Here is a 17,970-nt window from a genome sequence, read left to right on the forward strand (position 1 = left end):
AATATTTACTAGCCCAAAACTGCATAATATATGGAAGAGACCAAGTAGAAACTATACTGACACAAAGACACGACTATAATACTGCCCCTATGTACAAGAATATAACTACTATAATACTACTCCTATGTACAAGAATATAACTACTATAATACTACTCCTATGTACAAGAATATAACTACTATAATACTGCTCCTATGTACAAGAATATAACTACTATAATACTACTCCTATGTACAAGAATATAACTACTATAATACTACTCCTATGTACAAGAATATAACTACTATAATACTACTCCTATGTACAAGAATATAACTACTATAATACTACCTCCTATGTACAAGAATATAACTACTATAATACTGCTCCTTTGTACAAGAATATAACTACTATAATACTGCTCCTATGTACAAGAATATAACTACTATAATACTGCTCCTATGTACAAGAATATAACTACTATAATACTACCTCCTATGTACAAGAATATAACTACTATAATACTGCTCCTATGTACAAGAATATAACTACTATAATACTACCTCCTATGTACAAGAATATAACTACTATAATACTGCTCCTATGTACAAGAATATAACTACTATAATACTACTCCTATGTACAGGAATATAACTACTATAATACTGCTCCTATGTACAAGAATATAACTACTATAATACTACCTCCTATGTACAAGAATATAACTACTATAATACTACTCCTATGTACAAGAATATAAATACTATAATACTGCCCCTATGTACAAGAATATAACTACTATAATACTGCTCCTATGTACAAGAATATAACTACTATAATACTGCTCCTATGTACAAGAATATAACTACTATAATACTACTCCTATGTACAAGAATATAACTACTATAACTGCTCCTATGTACAAGAATATAACTACTATAATACTGCTCCTATGCACAAGAATATAACTACTATAATACTACTCCTATATACAAGAATATAACTACTATAATACTGCTCCTATGTACAAGAATATAACTACTATAATACTGCTCCTATGTACAAGAATATAACTACTATAATACTACTCCTATGTACAAGAATATAACTACTATAATACTGCTCCTATGTACAAGAATATAACTACTATAATACTACTCCTATATACAAGAATATAACTACTATAATACTACTCCTATGTACAAGAATATAACTACTATAATACTGCTCCTATGTACAAGAATATAACTACTATAATACTACTCCTATGTACAAGAATATAACTACTATAATACCGCTCCTATGTACAAGAATATAACTACTATAATACTACCTCCTATGTACAAGAATATAACTACTATAATACTACCTCCTATGTACAAGAATATAACTACTATAATACTACCCCTATGTACAAGAATATAACTACTATAATACTGCCTCCTATATACAAGAATATAACTACTATAATACTACCTCTTATGTACAAGAATATAACTACTATAATACTGCCTCCTATATACAAGAATATAACTACTATAATACTACCTCTTATGTACAAGAATATAACTACTATAATACTGCCTCCTATATACAAGAATATAACTACTATAATACTACCTCCTATGTACAAGAATATAACTACTATAATACTACCTCCTATGTACAAGAATATAACTACTATAATACTACTCCTATGTACAAGAATATAACTACTATAATACTACCTCCTATGTACAAGAATATAACTACTATAATACTACTCCTATGTACAAGAATATAACTACTATAATACTACTCCTATGTACAAGAATATAACTACTATAATACTGCTCCTATGTACAAGAATATAACTACTATAATACTACCTCCTATGTACAAGAATATAACTACTATAATACTACTCCTATGTACAAGAATATAACTACTATAATACTACTCCTATGTACAAGAATATATCTACTATAATACTACTCCTATGTACAAGAATATAACTACTATAATACTACTCCTATGTACAAGAATATAACTACTATAATACTACCTCCTATGTACAAGAATATAACTACTATAATACTGCTCCTATGTACAAGAATATAACTACTATAATACTACTCCTATGTACAAGAATATAACTACTATAATACTACTCCTATGTACAAGAATATAACTACTATAATACTACCTCCTATGTACAAGAATATAACTACTATAATACTGCTCCTATGTACAAGAATATAACTACTATAATACTACTCCTATGTACAAGAATATAACTACTATAATACTACCCCCTATGTATAGGAGTATATATACTGTATATATACTGGTGTACAATTAATTATCATTACTTTGCACTTTCTCTCTTTAGTGAGTTTTTTATATTTTGGTTAGGATTTCTGTCTATCGGTAGAGCAGCTGCTGCAGAACCTCTTGGGTCTCCGGCCTGTCATTCACTGTAATGTATTGCTATGTCAATTAGCCGGCAGTAATTAGCAGGTCGGAGCCCCTGGAGGATTCTGGGTAATGGAAGTCTTTTTACTTTCTTTCCTCGGGTCAATTCCAATCGCCGCTGTCTCCTGGGTCAGCGCATTAGTCAGGCGTTCAGTCCGCCATGACACGCGGAGCGGAGGTCAGCATTCCTGGCTGTCACATGATCGGCGGTCAGTTTGCGCTCATTGTCTTACACAGCGGGTTTGTTCACCAATCTGTGCTGCTCTCTACAATGTGAGATCTTTGTGTTTCCTGTCTCATATTAGTCCCCTATAGCGATTATATTCTCTATACTGGGTATCTCTATCTCTTACGATACGTTTTTCTCTTTCAAGTGTGAACAAGGCCTAAGGCAGGAGGAGCAGCGGGCAGGAACATGGCGGATCTGATCCCGCAGCGTGTGAGGTGCTATATACTGTATATATACTCTACAGTGGAAGTGTCGCTTGTGGTTGTCGCGGGTAAAGGGGAACTGGAAATCAGGTCAGGAGCTGACAGCTCGAAGAGACGAGACGTGACAGCACAATCTGCCGCCTGGACACCGCCATACTGAAGGAGAGCACCGAACCGGCCAGAGACTGCGATACAGGTATGACACGCTAGGCTTAGATACATGTTTAGATGCTGAGCACAGCGCCTTCGCTGGTGACTTGTATATTGCACCAGATCTGCGCTCACAGTTACACCTCATTACATCATGCAGATAATTCAGGGCCCGGTCCTCGGGGAGACCTCACGCTGTCCCTGCTGATCTCTGGAACCTGCAAATATCCAGATACAAAGTCACTAGAAAATCTGCACCGTGAGAAATAACAATTCTAGGCTGTCTGAACCTGGGAAAGCTGAGTGACACCCATCAGGGCCGCCATTATAACTAATCTGCTTTACCTGTGTGTCTATGGGGCGGCGAGGGATCTGCATCCAGGCAGATGATATCTACAACAATGGTCTACAGTAATGTCAGCCATATTGGATGCCACCCAGCTTTCCCAAGGAGTGTTTGAGTGCAATTAAAAACTAGAAGAAAGGAGCAGGTCGTCTCTCAGGGCGTGGAGAGGATTCTCTTCCATTTTGGAGGCCTACCGAGAGGGCTTTGCGCCCCGGCCCCTTCACACAGGGCACTTATAGTAACTGCCCTATAAAATAGTTGCTGTGCAACAGCACGAAACACAATGTAAAAAAGGAGCCAAAAAAAACCGCCAAAATGCCGGAGAAATGCGGAAACTGCATAAATCCTGCGGCCACGAGTCACAAAGCCGGGGAGATTTACAGGGGGAGCCTGACATTGACGGGGACACTACAGAAGGTGGAACGTCTCGCAACTGGCAAATACTCCAGCGTATTACTGGAAGCGAAAGATCAAAAGAGCCGACACTTCAGTGGGAAATCCGCCAGAATGGGGGTCCGAGGCTGCGGCCGGCGCTCCTAGCACCCCTCACTCACTCTCCTCCATACAAAAGCCCTTAGACATCGGCCTCGGATTTCTGAGACTTTTGTTACGTTGTAGATGCCTCCGACTGTTTGCGGGTATATACGGTACTTTATGTATCCAGTTATATATATACTGCTATATAGGCCTCACCCTGGAGACAATATTACACTAAAGGGTCTTCTTGACCCCAATGAGATTCGAACCCTGGTCTGTAGATGGAGTTAAAGGGACCCTGCAATATAACGTAGAATCGCATCTGGGTAAACTCAATCAATGTTAGGAAACAGTAATACGATTGTTTAATATTAAAGCCAAACCCCCCACCCCCAAAGAACACACCTAAGAACATGTTACGGAGAGGGGCGGGGCTTAGCAATATATAAGAGTCAGAGGGGGGAGGCTCCTGCCGCAGCCAGATACAGGTGATACAATGTGATATGTTCTTAGGGTTAGGCTGTTTATCCAGTAGGTGGCGCTGCCTCAGCTCTGGTGTCCATGTTACCTACTCCTAGTACTAGGCTCCACACACTGTATCCCGTCATGCCTCGAGGTGAAGGTGAGGTTAAGGTTACATTTCGGAGAGGGATATTTAGCTACCATGACTTACACCAGGAGGGTTTGTCAGCCATGACGGGATTATAGGTGGAGCTAACGTTCCTGGATCTGGGACAGCGCCACCTACTGGATTTGCACCAGACCAGTCCATTCCAGTCTCCACCCCATGACCATATCACAATACATCACTGACAACTGGCTGCAGCAGGATCCTCTCCCCTCTGCTCTATCTGCAGGCTCCACATTTTACTAACCCCTTACCCCCCCCCCCCCCCCCCCCATTGCCCACCAGCGGCAGATCAGCAGCAGATTAACCCTCTGTCCTCTGCAGCATTACTACAACACAGGATCCCGGCAGCCATATTTGATCAGGGGCTATTTGGGCTGAAACCTCTTTGGGGCACTTACAAATATCAGTCAACGTGTATTCATTGGATCCATGACTGTCCTGAGGGTCCTGCTTCTGTGCCCCCCAGCGAGCGCTAGTACAAGGAGCTATTGAGCCACTGCCCTACTCTATAGCCCCATCTACATCATGGCCATACAGGGGCCCCTGTGTCTGGGGCCCCATAACCAGATGATGATGCCGTCCCAGGAGCCACTGAGGAAAACCAAGCAGAGCGGCCCAGACCACTGACCTCTAGTGATCGACTCTGCGTGTCCACCTATAATGGACAAACCCTTTAAGTCCCGCCATGTTAGACTATAATCAGGTTGCTATGATGGGGCTCACGTGTTTGGCGCGCAGTTAACCCTTTGCACTGTACTTGGGGTCGGCACCAAAGATATACCAGGCAGAGGCGTAAAATGAGGCTCCGAGCCCCAACGAAAAGTCTGCAATGGGGCCAATGAGCATGTGTGATGTGTAATACTGGAGCCTTCCTATGTTGTAGACAGGTTGTCGGGCCCCGTTAGGTTCCAGGGCCCGGTAGTGATTGCTCCCTCTGCACCCCCTATAGCTGCGGCCCATGTCCTAAATAATCCTCTCCGGTCGCTGTTATATCCGCCACCTTGTCACCAGCGCCACTTTATTCTTCCCAGCTCCAGATCTATGAAGTGGAGGATTCTGGGTAAGGCGTATTCATTACCCGATCACAGGCCCCGCCAACTAGCACAAATCATTCACTTAGCGTCACGCGGCGCCTGGGCTGCTGCAGCGGGTTACGGGGCACGGCTGTGTTGATGGGTACAGTAGAGCGATACATAAATGCTGGGGATGATTGACAGGAGGCGTAAATCACGTAAGGGGTTAAGGAGGGCTGAGCGCTGAGGCGCCGGCTCCTCGTCCTGTCTCTGCCATGTGTTAGATGCTAACGAGATTGTCACATTGTGGCACGGCGGCCGCGCAGGACGCAGATTCTGAATGTCTGCCTGAGGGGAGCAGCGGAGGGATGTGCGGCGGCGGCGCCTTTCATTACCCAATTATTTATCTCTTTACACCGGCCCGGGAGGGGAAGTCATTTTCTGCATGAGAAAACTTGTGTTTCCATTCTGCGGAACTTTACACGACCGTGGCGATATCATTATTAGGAGGAATCGCATGGAAATGAACACGGGCGGATGATAAGGACTCGCACCCTCGGCCACCCGCCCGCCCGCCCCCGGAATTCAGGCCCCTCCTGTATAGTCTAAAGATCGCTTCGGTGCGCGGTTACGATGACACGTGAAAATCTGGTCGCTGATACATGAGGATAATACAAATGTAACAATTGGGAGACACATGTGATACAATGTAACGACGACGGCGCCGAATCACAAGACAGAGCTCAACGACAAAAAAATAATAAGGGAATCGGTCGCAAAAATTGACAATATTTTTTTGACCAAATTTTTATATTAAAGTTTGTTTTTTTTTTGTACTTTTACATGGGGCGTGCCCACATCATAATGCTTAAACATAAGGCCCAATCACAACCCTCACCAGTCCCCTGGGGCCATTGACGTAATTTCAGAGGCCCAAAGAGGGCGGAGCATAAAAATAGCAGTTACAATTCAAAACGTTTGGGCGAAACTCATAAATATTAAATAGACAAATCTCCCAAACATTGTTAAAAAAAAAAAGTCATATGTCCTGTAATTTTCACTCTGGCCACTAAGCCCAATAATAGGCTCCTGCTTGACAATTCTGTAGCGGTTTTCTTTGCAGCAGTCATCTCATTTACATCACAGACAAGATTAGAATAGAAGATAAGACCTCTCTGGATAACACCACTGAGCCATTATTACGTCACTACTGACAATAGATGATGTCACGGCTTAGCTCCTCCCCCTTCCTGCACTGAGCATGTCTTGCAAACTCTTCCATAGACCTCTATGAGTCGGCTCCAGACTATTGCTGTCTATGGCCATGACTGTGCTGTAAAGCAGATCACTAAATGCTGCTAACAGAGCAGAGGAGGAGCTCAGACAAGATGGCCGCCCCCGTAATCACGGACAGAGAAGAGAATAAAAAAATCTGCAATCAGAAAATAAAAACAGAATAGAAAAAATCCTGATAAACTTCCCAGATCTGATTTTAATGAATAAAAGAAGTGGCGAGATTTTCCTATTTATACAATGGAGAGATGGAAATCGCCAATATAAACAACGGCCCGGCTGGGGGGGGGGACCAAAATGTAAGACCCAGGGATGTGTGAACGCGGCCGACTATGAAATCTCATCAAAGACGGCGACGTCTCGGAGTGTCAGCGGCGTCAGGAGCAGAGAAGTCTCCAATGTGATGTGACAGCGCCGAGCGAGGACAAGCCGGGCCCGAGACATCTCTACACTGCGAGACATTAGGAGCGAAAGATCTGGAGCTGGTTGGGGAGACGTCGCTTTAAGCCTTAAAGGGGCCTGCCTGTGTTTACATTCACCCCGATATACTGAGCAGATATGGGACATAATCCGCTAACCCCCCTCCCTCAATAACAACAGTCTCCCTTACATAAATCTGCTTGCCCTGGACTGGAGCCCTTTAAGGACTTCTTTGAATGGGGCGTGGCTAAGCAGTTGCTACATTGTAATTCATGGATCATCCAATTGTTACATTGTAATACATAGAAATGTATAGAAAGCCGTTCCAGACAGTTATAAGGAAACTATATAAGTGCAGCGGCTGAGGGGGCGGGGCACAGGGGCGGAGCAAGGCTCCTCATTACAATATTCTTTGATCATTGTGTCAAGCTCCACCCACTCGGAACCTACACTTGACAAAACATAGCGTCTCCATTTTTTCTGCTGTTCCTTTAAGACTATCTTATGCCCTTAAAGCCCCCGCCCTCACCCAACACTCCTTAGCGGTCAGTCTGCCTGATAATACTACAATACATTCACTTCCCCAACACTAGTACAAAACATTTGCCTTTCAGGATTCTGGAAAAGCTGGGTGATAGTCCTTGTGGTGGCGGCCATATTGGTTGTCACTCTGCTTTTCCAGAAACTGATTAATAAACAAGTAACGCAGATTTGATGCAGATAAATTTTTTGGATCTTCTTGCAGAATTGATCGTCAGTAAATTTACTGACAGTGAGTGTAAGGGAGTCTGTATAGGAGACTGTAAGAGCGCCCCCCGCCTGCAGGGTCAGACACAGCACGGCCTTCAGTCTCCCAATAACCCTGCAGTCTCCTAACAAGATGTCAGCAGGAAATATTGGTTGTCAGTAATTTTATTTATAAAACCTCCAGTAAAATAATATTTACAAGGTCTGGAGCGGCGGCCGCGAATCCGCGCCTAAGATTTATAGGCAGAAATATGCAATAAAGGAAATAAAGGTTATTAAAACCCAAACTGAACCCGGCCAAAGCCATAAAACATCTCTGCGGGACCGGACAGTTATCAGGGGCTGAGGCAGCCAGGATCTAAGCCCGACATGTGCGATACTGCTGAGCCGTGTATCTAATCCTATCCTGTGTGATACTGTATACTGAGCTGTATCTAATCCTATCCTGTGTGATACTGTATACTGAGCTGTATCTAATCCTATCCTGTGTGATACTGTATACTGAGCTGTATCTAATCCTATCCTGTGTGATACTGTATAGTGAGCTGTGTATCTAATCCTATCCTGTGTGATACTGTATACTGAGCCGTGTATCTAATCCTATCCTGTGTGATACTGTATACTGAGCTGTGTATCTAATCCTATCCTGTGTGATACTGTATACTGAGCGGTGTATCTAATCCTATCCTGTGTGATACTGTATACTGAGCTGTGTATCTAATCCTATCCTGTGTGATACAGTATACTGAGCTGTGTATCTAATCCTATCCTGTGTGATACAGCCCTCTCATCTCATGTCTCCCTTCCTCCATCTCTCCAGCTTTTGCTTTACAATCTTCCATTCCATGACCTTTGTGTGTCCACAGTCCCTGACAATGATCGTGGCAGATACAGCACAATATGAACACGAGCGTATCCTTGAACATAAAAGCTGTGTCATCCATGAGGCTTCCTGAGCCGGCTCCCCCGTCCTTCACTTCTGATCTTCTGCTCTCTTCAAAGACTCAATTCAATGGGAGAGATGAGAAGTGCAGAGCGGGGGACGGTTTATTGTATGGTGGGAAATCATCAATAAATTGTTGCAGCCTGAGTCGGTGCTGGAGGATTGTTTCCAATGTCCAGGAAAAATTCTCCCAGTCTAAATATCTGGTGGGCCTTGCGTGGTCAGATTGTGAATATCCAGAGACCCTAAACCTAATAAACCCCTCTATATTACTGGTCTCCACTCACATCCAGAGCTGCAATCATAATTCTGCCATACACTCAGAATAGACAGCTCTCCGGCACTGCTGGACTCACTCACCGCCATATAGTCATCTCTCCCGGGCCTTGTCCACAACCTGTTTCCTGACACCAGATGGATTTACTGATCACAGAATCCACAGAAATGATTTTTTGTGGCCACAAATTCGATTTGTTTGCACCGAATGCGCAGAAATCCTTTGCGGCACCGGTTACTTCACGTGCACAGACTTCACTGTGTGGTGCAAAACGTGAGTGCAAAACGCAATTTGGTGCACAAAATACAATGTTTCAATCACAAAACTGAGTTTGTCGGACAGAATCCATTTTGTGGCGCAGAATATTCTTACAGAGACGTCTCGTGTCTACACTGAACAATTGGCGAGCAGGGCCGGCGCCGCGCTCCCCGGGATCTCTTCTGTCTCTGAGCAGTTCTGGCTTTTAGGTTCAAATATGATTGAGGGAAAAATGTGTGAAAAACAAATCTGTCTCTGGAAAATGAGAGACATTTGGCCACCAAATTGTGAAGTCTGCGCAGTAATGGAGAGGAGCGAACAGTCTGTAAGACAATAACATTACATAAGGAACCGCCGCCGCCGCCGCCATGTTATCTTCCAATATTTCTGTGACATTGGATCATGGACAGATAAGATGAGCGGGAAATTGTTATCTGTCTTCAGCTGCTGTTTGTCAACTTAGTGGATGCCCAACATGAAAATAACCCAAGGAAGCAGATTGTGCGGCCATATGAGGGAGCGCGAGGAGCTGGGACACGAGGCAACATGGAGCCAAGACACCAGGATCACAAGGAGCTGAGACACAAGGAGTCGGGACACAAGGAGCTGGGACACGAGGCAACATGGAGCCAAGACACCAGGATCACAAGGAGCTGAGATACAAGGAGCCAGGACACAAGGAGTCAGGACAAAAGGCAACACGGAGACAAGACATGAGGATCACAAGTAGCTGAGATACAAGGAGTCGGGACACAAGGCGACATGGAGCCAAGACACCAGGATCACAAGTAGCTGAGACATAAGGAGTCGGGACATGAGGCAACATGGAGCCAAGACACGAGGATCACAAGTAGCTGAGACACAAGGAGCCAAGACACAAGGAGCTGGGACATGAGGCAACATGGAGCCAAGACACGAGGATCACAAGGAGCTGAGACACAAGGAGTCGGGACACAAGGAGCTGGGACATGAGGCAACATGGAGACAAGACACGAGGATCAGAAGGAGCTGAGACACAAGCAGTCGGGACACGAGGCAACATGGAGCCAAGACACAAGGATCACAAGGAGCTGAGACACAAGGAGTTGAGATAAGAGGCAATATGGAGCCAAGACACAAGGATTACAAGGAGTCGGGACATGAGGCAATATGGAGCTAAGGAACAAGAATCAAGGAGCTGAGACACAAGGAACCAGGACACAAGGAGTTAGGACATGAGGCAACATGGAACCAAGACACAAGGATAACAAGGAGCTGAGACACAAGGAGTCGGAAATTAGGCGAACCTGATGGACACAAGGCACAAGAAGTCAGGATATAAGTAGCACATACAGTCTAGGCATGATTTGCACAAGAAGTAGGGACATGTGAAGAACATGGAGCTGGGAAAGAAGGACTGAGGACATGAGATGCTCAAGAAGTCAGAGAACAAGGAGACCTCGTAGACGGGACAGTCAGTATTCTTCAGGATACAGGAACACTCCCATACTGCAGAAGACACAACACACTGCAGGTTACAGATTACTGGAAACTTCCAATCATCCAAAACCCAATGATGGCGCATGTTCACACAGAGCAGAAGAAGCACAACCAAGAGCCAAGAAACTCCAGAATGATCCATCAATAATCAATATGTTATATCATGTCAGACCTCAGAGCCCCGAGAATATCACATCATGTATAGAGAGAAATCGGGAGCAACCTACACCCAATGTAAGGAAAGGGGGGCAATGACAGGCTGATACTCGGGGTACAGGATAATGACAGGCTGATACTTGGGGTACAGGATAATGACAGGCTGATACTTGGGGTACAGGATAATGACAGGCTGATACTTGGGGTACAGGGTAATGACAGGCTGATACTTGGGGTACAGGATAGTGACAGGCTGATACTTGGGGTACAGGGTAATGACAGGCTGATACTTGGGGTACAGGATAATGACAGACTGATACTCGGGGTACAGGATAGTGACAGGCTGATACTTGGGGTACAGGATAATGACAGGCTGATACTCGGGGTACAGGATAATGACAGGCTGATACTTGGGGTACAGGATAATGACAGGCTGATACTCGGGGTACAGGATAATGACAGGCTGATACTTGGGGTACAGGATAATGACAGGCTGATACTTGGGGTACAGGATAATGACAGGCTGATACTTGGGGTACAGGATAATGACAAGCTGATACTTGGGGTACAGGATAATGACAGGCTGATACTTGGGGTACAGGATAATGACAGGCTGATACTTGGGGTACAGGATAATGACAGGCTGATACTTGGGGTACAGGATAATGACAGGCTGATACTTGGGGTACAGGATAATGACAGGCTGATACTTGGGGTACAGGATAGTGACAGGCTGATACTTGGGGTACAGGATAGTGACAGGCTGATACTCGGGGTACAGGATAGTGACAGGCTGATACTTGGGGTATAGGATAATGACAGGCTGATACTTGGGGTACAGGATAATGACAGGCTGATACTTGGGGTACAGGATAATGACAGGCTGATACTTGGGGTACAGGATAATGACAGGCTGATACTTGGGGTACACGATAATGACAGGCTGATACTCGGGGTACAGGATAATGACAGGCTGATACTTGGGGTACAGGGTAATGACAGGCTGATACTTGGGGTACAAGATAATGACAGGCTGATACTTGGGGTACGGGATAATGACAGGCTGATACTTGGGGTACAGGATAATGACAGGCTGATACTTGGGGTACAGGATAATGACAGGCTGATACTTGGGGTACAGGATAATGACAGGCTGATACTCGGGGTACAGGATAATGACAGGCTGATACTTGGGGTACAGGATAATGACAGGCTGATACTTGGGGTACAGGATAATGACAGGCTGATACTCGGGGTACAGGATAATGACAGGCTGATACTCGGGGTACAGGATAATGACAGGCTGATACTCGGGGTACAGGGTAATGACAGGCTGATACTTGGGGTACAGGATAATGACAGGCTGACACTTGGGGTACAGGAGAATGACAGGCTGATACTTGGGGTACAGGATAATGACAGGCTGATACTCGGGGTACAGGATAATGACAGGCTGATACTTGGGGTACAGGATAATGACAGGCTGATACTTGGGGTACAGGATAATGACAGGCTGATACTTGGGGTACAGGATAATTACAGGCTGATACTCGGGGTACAGGATAATTACAGGCTGATACTCGGGGTACAGGATAATGACAGGCTGATACTTGGGGTACAGGATAATGACAGGCTGATACTTGGGGTACAGGATAATGACAGGCTGATACTCGGGGTACAGGATAATGACAGGCTGATACTCGGGGTACAGGATAATGACAGGCTGATACTTGGGGTACAGGATAATGACAGGCTGATACTTGGGGTACAGGATAATGACAGGCTGACACTTGGGGTACAGGATAATGACAGGCTGACACTTGGGGTACAGGATAATGACAGGCTGATACTCGGGGTACAGGGTAATGACAGGCTGACACTTGGGGTACAGGATAATGACAGGCTGATACTCGGGGTACAGGATAATGACAGGCTGATACTTGGGGTACGGGATAATGACAGGCTGATACTTGGGGTACGGGATAATGACAGGCTGACACTTGGGGTACAGGATAATGACAGGCTGATACTTGGGGTACGGGATAATGACAGGCTGACACTTGGGGTACAGGATAATGACAGGCTGATACTTGGGGTACAGGAGAATGACAGGCTGATACTCGGGGTACAGGATAATGACAGGCTGATACTTGGGGTACAGGATAGTGACAGGCTGATACTTGGGGTACAGGATAGTGACAGGCTGATACTTGGGGTACAGGATAATGACAGGCTGATACTTGGGGTACAGGATAATGACAGGCTGATACTCGGGGTACAGGATAATGACAGGCTGATACTTGGGGTACAGGGTAATGACAGGCTGACACTTGGGGTACAGGATAATGACAGGCTGATACTTGGGGTACAGGATAATGACAGGCTGACACTTGGGGTACAGGGTAATGACAGGCTGACACTTGGGGTACAGGATAATGACAGGCTGATACTTGGGGTACAGGATAATGACAGGCTGATACTTGGGGTACAGGATAATGACAGGCTGATACTTGGGGTACAGGATAATGACAGGCTGATACTCGGGGTACAGGATAATGACAGGCTGATACTTGGGGTACAGGATAGTGACAGGCTGATACTTGGGGTACAGGATAATGACAGGCTGATACTCGGGGTACAGGATAATGATAGGCTGATACTTGGGGTCTCATACACTGCCTATATATTAGTATCTTACATTTTGCCATATTGTGCCATACAGTGTCCATGTATCACCGTCCTTCACTGCACCAACAACTATATCATCCATACAGTAAATATATATATATATATGTATCACCTATATACCAGTACCAGGAAGCGCTCAAAAATTAATGTCCTACAGTATCTGTATAACTGTGCATATATAACCAAGCACACAAACCCTGCCATATAGTGCTTATATAGCAATGCTATACAGCGCCTACATAACAGTACCATACAGCGCCTATATAGTCATGCCATACACTGCCTCTATAACTGCCATAAAGTGCTCAAATATTCATGTCATACAATGTCTATATAACAGAGAATATATCCATAACGTGACTGTATAACAGTGCCATATAGTGCTTATCTAAGAGTGCCATATAGTGCTAATATAACAGTGCCATATAGTGCTAATATAACAGTGCCATATAGTGCTAATATAACAGTGCCATATAGTGCTAATATAACAGTGCCATATAGTGCTTATATAACAGTGCCATATAGTGCTTATATAACAGTGCCATATAGTGCTAATATAACAGTGCCATATAGTGCTTATATAACAGTGCCATATAGTGCTAATATAACAGTGCCATATAGTGCTAATATAACAGTGCCATATAGTGCTAATATAACAGTGCCATATAGTGCTAATATAACAGTGCCATATAGTGCTAATATAACAGTGCCATATAGTGCTAATATAACAGTGCCATATAGTGCTAATATAACAGTGCCATATAGTGCTAATATAACAGTGCCATATAGTGCTAATATAACAGTGCCATATAGTGCTAATATAACAGTGCCATATAGTGCTAATATAACAGTGCTATATAGTGCTAATATAACAGTGCCATATAGTGCTAATATAACAGTGCCATATAGTGCTTATATAACAGTGCCATATAGTGCTTATATAACAGTGCCATATAGTGCTTATATAACAGTGCCATATAGTGCTTATATAACAGTGCCATATAGTGCTTATATAACAGTGCCATATAGTGCTTATATAACAGTGCCATATAGTGCTTATATAACAGTGCCATATAGTGGCAGATGGTGATGGGCGCTAAGATGTTAGAAAGTTCCATAACTTTCCATTATATAATAAAGGGCTTCAGATACCTAAACCTGGAGGAGCCTGATACATGAGGCGTCACTGAGGCTGCCTGATCATATCCAGCTGACATAGGTGCAGGTATCGTTACAGTGTGTCAGTGACTCTCTCATAACCAGCCCTGAATTCTATAACAACTTGTTTCCATGAAGAGTGCCACCCTTATCTATAGGTTGTAGGTGGTACTGCAGCTTAGCTCTGTAAAGTGAATGTGGGTGAGCCATGGCGTGGCGCTGTTTTTGGGATCCTGGACAACCCCTTGAAGTGTCTCCAGTCTCCTGCCCATTGTTACACTTACTCCTGATTATGTGACGTACAGTATATAGTAAGTGTCATCCCTGTAAGCAGCGGCGCCGTGAAGTGTTATTGCTGTAAGACTTGGCCCAGCGCTAATTGGCGCTGCCGGAGGGATTGTCATTGCCTTGGGTTATAGAGGAATAACATTACAATTAGTGGAGAGTCTTGTGAGCTCCATCGTGTCCCCCAGGAGCCGCCTCTGATCCCAACATATAGGCTACATTAACCCATCGCTGCCCTGTCACCGCTCAGGAGACAAGTCTGTTATAGGAGGGGAACAGCAAAATCCATCAGCAGTGTACAAGGTAACTGCACAGTGTGAACACAGGACAGTGCAGAACATGAAGTCACAGTCAGCGCCGGACTACAACCCCCAGCCAGTGTATAAAGAGCTATGTACTGATATCTAATACTAGATAGATAGATAGATAGATAGATAGATAGATGGATGGATGGATGGATAGATAGATAGATAGATAGATAGATAGATAGATAGATAGATAGATAGATAGATAGGAGATAGATAGATAGATAGATAGATAGATAGATAGATAGGAGATAGATAGATAGATAGATAGATAGATAGATAGGAGATAGATAGATAGATAGATAGATAGATAGATAGATAGATAGGAGATAGATAGATAGATAGATAGATAGGAGATAGATAGATGGATAGGAGATAGATAGATAGATAGATAGATAGATAGATAGATAGATAGATAGATGAGATAGATAGGAGATAGATAGATAGATAGATAGATAGATAGATAGATAGATAGATAGATAGATAGATAGGAGATAGATAGATGGATAGGAGATAGATAGATAGATAGATAGATAGATAGATAGATAGATAGGAGATAGATAGATAGGTAGATAGATAGATAGATAGATAGATAGATAGGAGATACATAGATAGATAGATAGATAGATAGATAGATAGATGATAGATAGGAGATAGATAGATAGATAGATAGATAGATAGATAGATAGATAGGAGATAGATACATAGATAGATAGATAGATAGATAGATAGATAGATAGGAGATAGATAGATAGATAGATAGATAGGAGATAGATAGATAGATAGATAGATAGATAGGAGATACATAGATAGATAGATAGGAGATAGATAGATAGATAGATAGATAGATAGATAGGAGATAGATAGATAGATAGATAGATAGATAGATAGATAGATAGATATGAGATAGATAGATAGATAGATAGATAGATAGATAGATAGATAGATAGGAGATAGATAGATAGATAGATAGATAGATAGATAGGAGATAGATAGATAGATAGATAGATAGGAGATAGATAGATAGATAGATAGATAGATAGATAGGAGATAGATAGATGGATAGGAGATAGATAGATAGATAGATAGATAGATAGATAGATAGATAGATGAGATAGATAGGAGATAGATAGATAGATAGATAGATAGATAGATAGATAGATAGATAGGAGATAGATAGATGGATAGGAGATAGATAGATAGATAGATAGATAGATAGATAGATAGGAGATAGATAGATAGGAGATAGATAGATAGATAGATAGATAGATAGATAGATAGATAGATAGGAGATACATAGATAGATAGATAGATAGATAGATAGATAGATAGATAGATAGATAGATGATAGATAGGAGATAGATAGATAGATAGATAGATAGATAGGAGATAGATAGATAGATAGATAGATAGATAGGAGATAGATACATAGATAGATAGATAGATAGATAGATAGATAGGAGATAGATAGATAGATAGATAGGAGATAGATAGATAGATAGATAGATAGATAGGAGATACATAGATAGATAGATAGGAGATAGATAGATAGATAGATAGATAGATAGATAGATAGATAGATAGATAGGAGATAGATAGATAGGAGATAGATAGATAGATAGATAGATAGATAGATAGGAGATAGATAGATAGATAGATAGATAGATAGATAGATAGGAGATAGATACATAGATAGATAGATAGATAGATAGATAGATAGGAGATAGATAGATAGATAGATAGATAGATAGATAGATAGGAGAGAGATAGATAGATAGATAGATAGATAGATAGATAGATAGATAGATAGATAGATTGATAGATAGATAGATAGATAGATAGATAGGAGATGATAGATGATGGATATTATTAGATATGAGATAATCAGCTGGTTTATCTGTTTGCTACATTCAGCCGCTGTCATCCATTGGCGGTACCGCAGCCTGTGTACACATCCCTCACAGCCCCGGGCAGCAGACAGTGCGGTAGATGCTCCGGCCCCGTCACTCCCTCCTCCCCCTCCCTCACCTGCAGTCGGCGGGTCCCGGGATTCCCGTCTTCCTCCCTGGCGGGTGCGGAGCTCGGGGCGGGCGGTGATGGCACCGGGTGGGGATGGAGCCGGGCACAGAGCTGGCACCGAGCGGGAGAGACGGACTGGGCACGAAGATTGAACGTCAGAGACTTAGAGACCTGGTGATGAGCGAGAAAATCCCTCCTCTTACTGCACAGAGGATGAAGGAGGGAGAGGTGAGGATAGTCAGAGGAGAGAGGTGAGGAGAGGGGTGAGGATAGTCAGAGGAGAGAGGTGAGGAGAGTCAGAGGAGAGGGGTGAGGAGAGGGGTGAGGATAGTCAGAGGAGAGAGGTGAGGAGAGTCAGAGGAGAGGGGTGAGGAGAGGGGTGAGGATAGTCAGAGGAGAGGGGTGAGGAGAGGGGTGAGGATAGTCAGAGGAGAGGGGTGAGGAGAGGGGTGAGGATAGT

At 43.2% G+C, this 17,970-nt stretch overlaps 2 protein-coding genes across 2 annotated transcripts in view; both read right to left on the bottom strand.

Moving 5' to 3' along the window:
• Positions 1-5,826, bottom strand: part of LRRN1 (leucine rich repeat neuronal 1) — a 317,960-nt gene extending 312,134 nt beyond the window's left edge. Inside the window, exon 1 of the mRNA XM_075286301.1 lies at positions 5,812-5,826. The gene's annotated coding sequence lies outside the window, so the exon portion shown is untranslated. The remainder of the gene's footprint in view (positions 1-5,811) is intronic.
• Positions 1-17,724, bottom strand: part of LOC142217954 (contactin-4-like) — a 170,050-nt gene extending 152,326 nt beyond the window's left edge. The window contains exon 1 of the mRNA XM_075286295.1: positions 17,520-17,724. The gene's annotated coding sequence lies outside the window, so the exon portion shown is untranslated. The remainder of the gene's footprint in view (positions 1-17,519) is intronic.
• Positions 17,725-17,970: the final 246 nt, after the last annotated feature.

The sequence above is a fragment of the Leptodactylus fuscus genome, chromosome 9, assembly GCF_031893055.1.
Source record: "Leptodactylus fuscus isolate aLepFus1 chromosome 9, aLepFus1.hap2, whole genome shotgun sequence".
Taxonomy (NCBI): Eukaryota; Metazoa; Chordata; class Amphibia; order Anura; family Leptodactylidae; genus Leptodactylus; species Leptodactylus fuscus.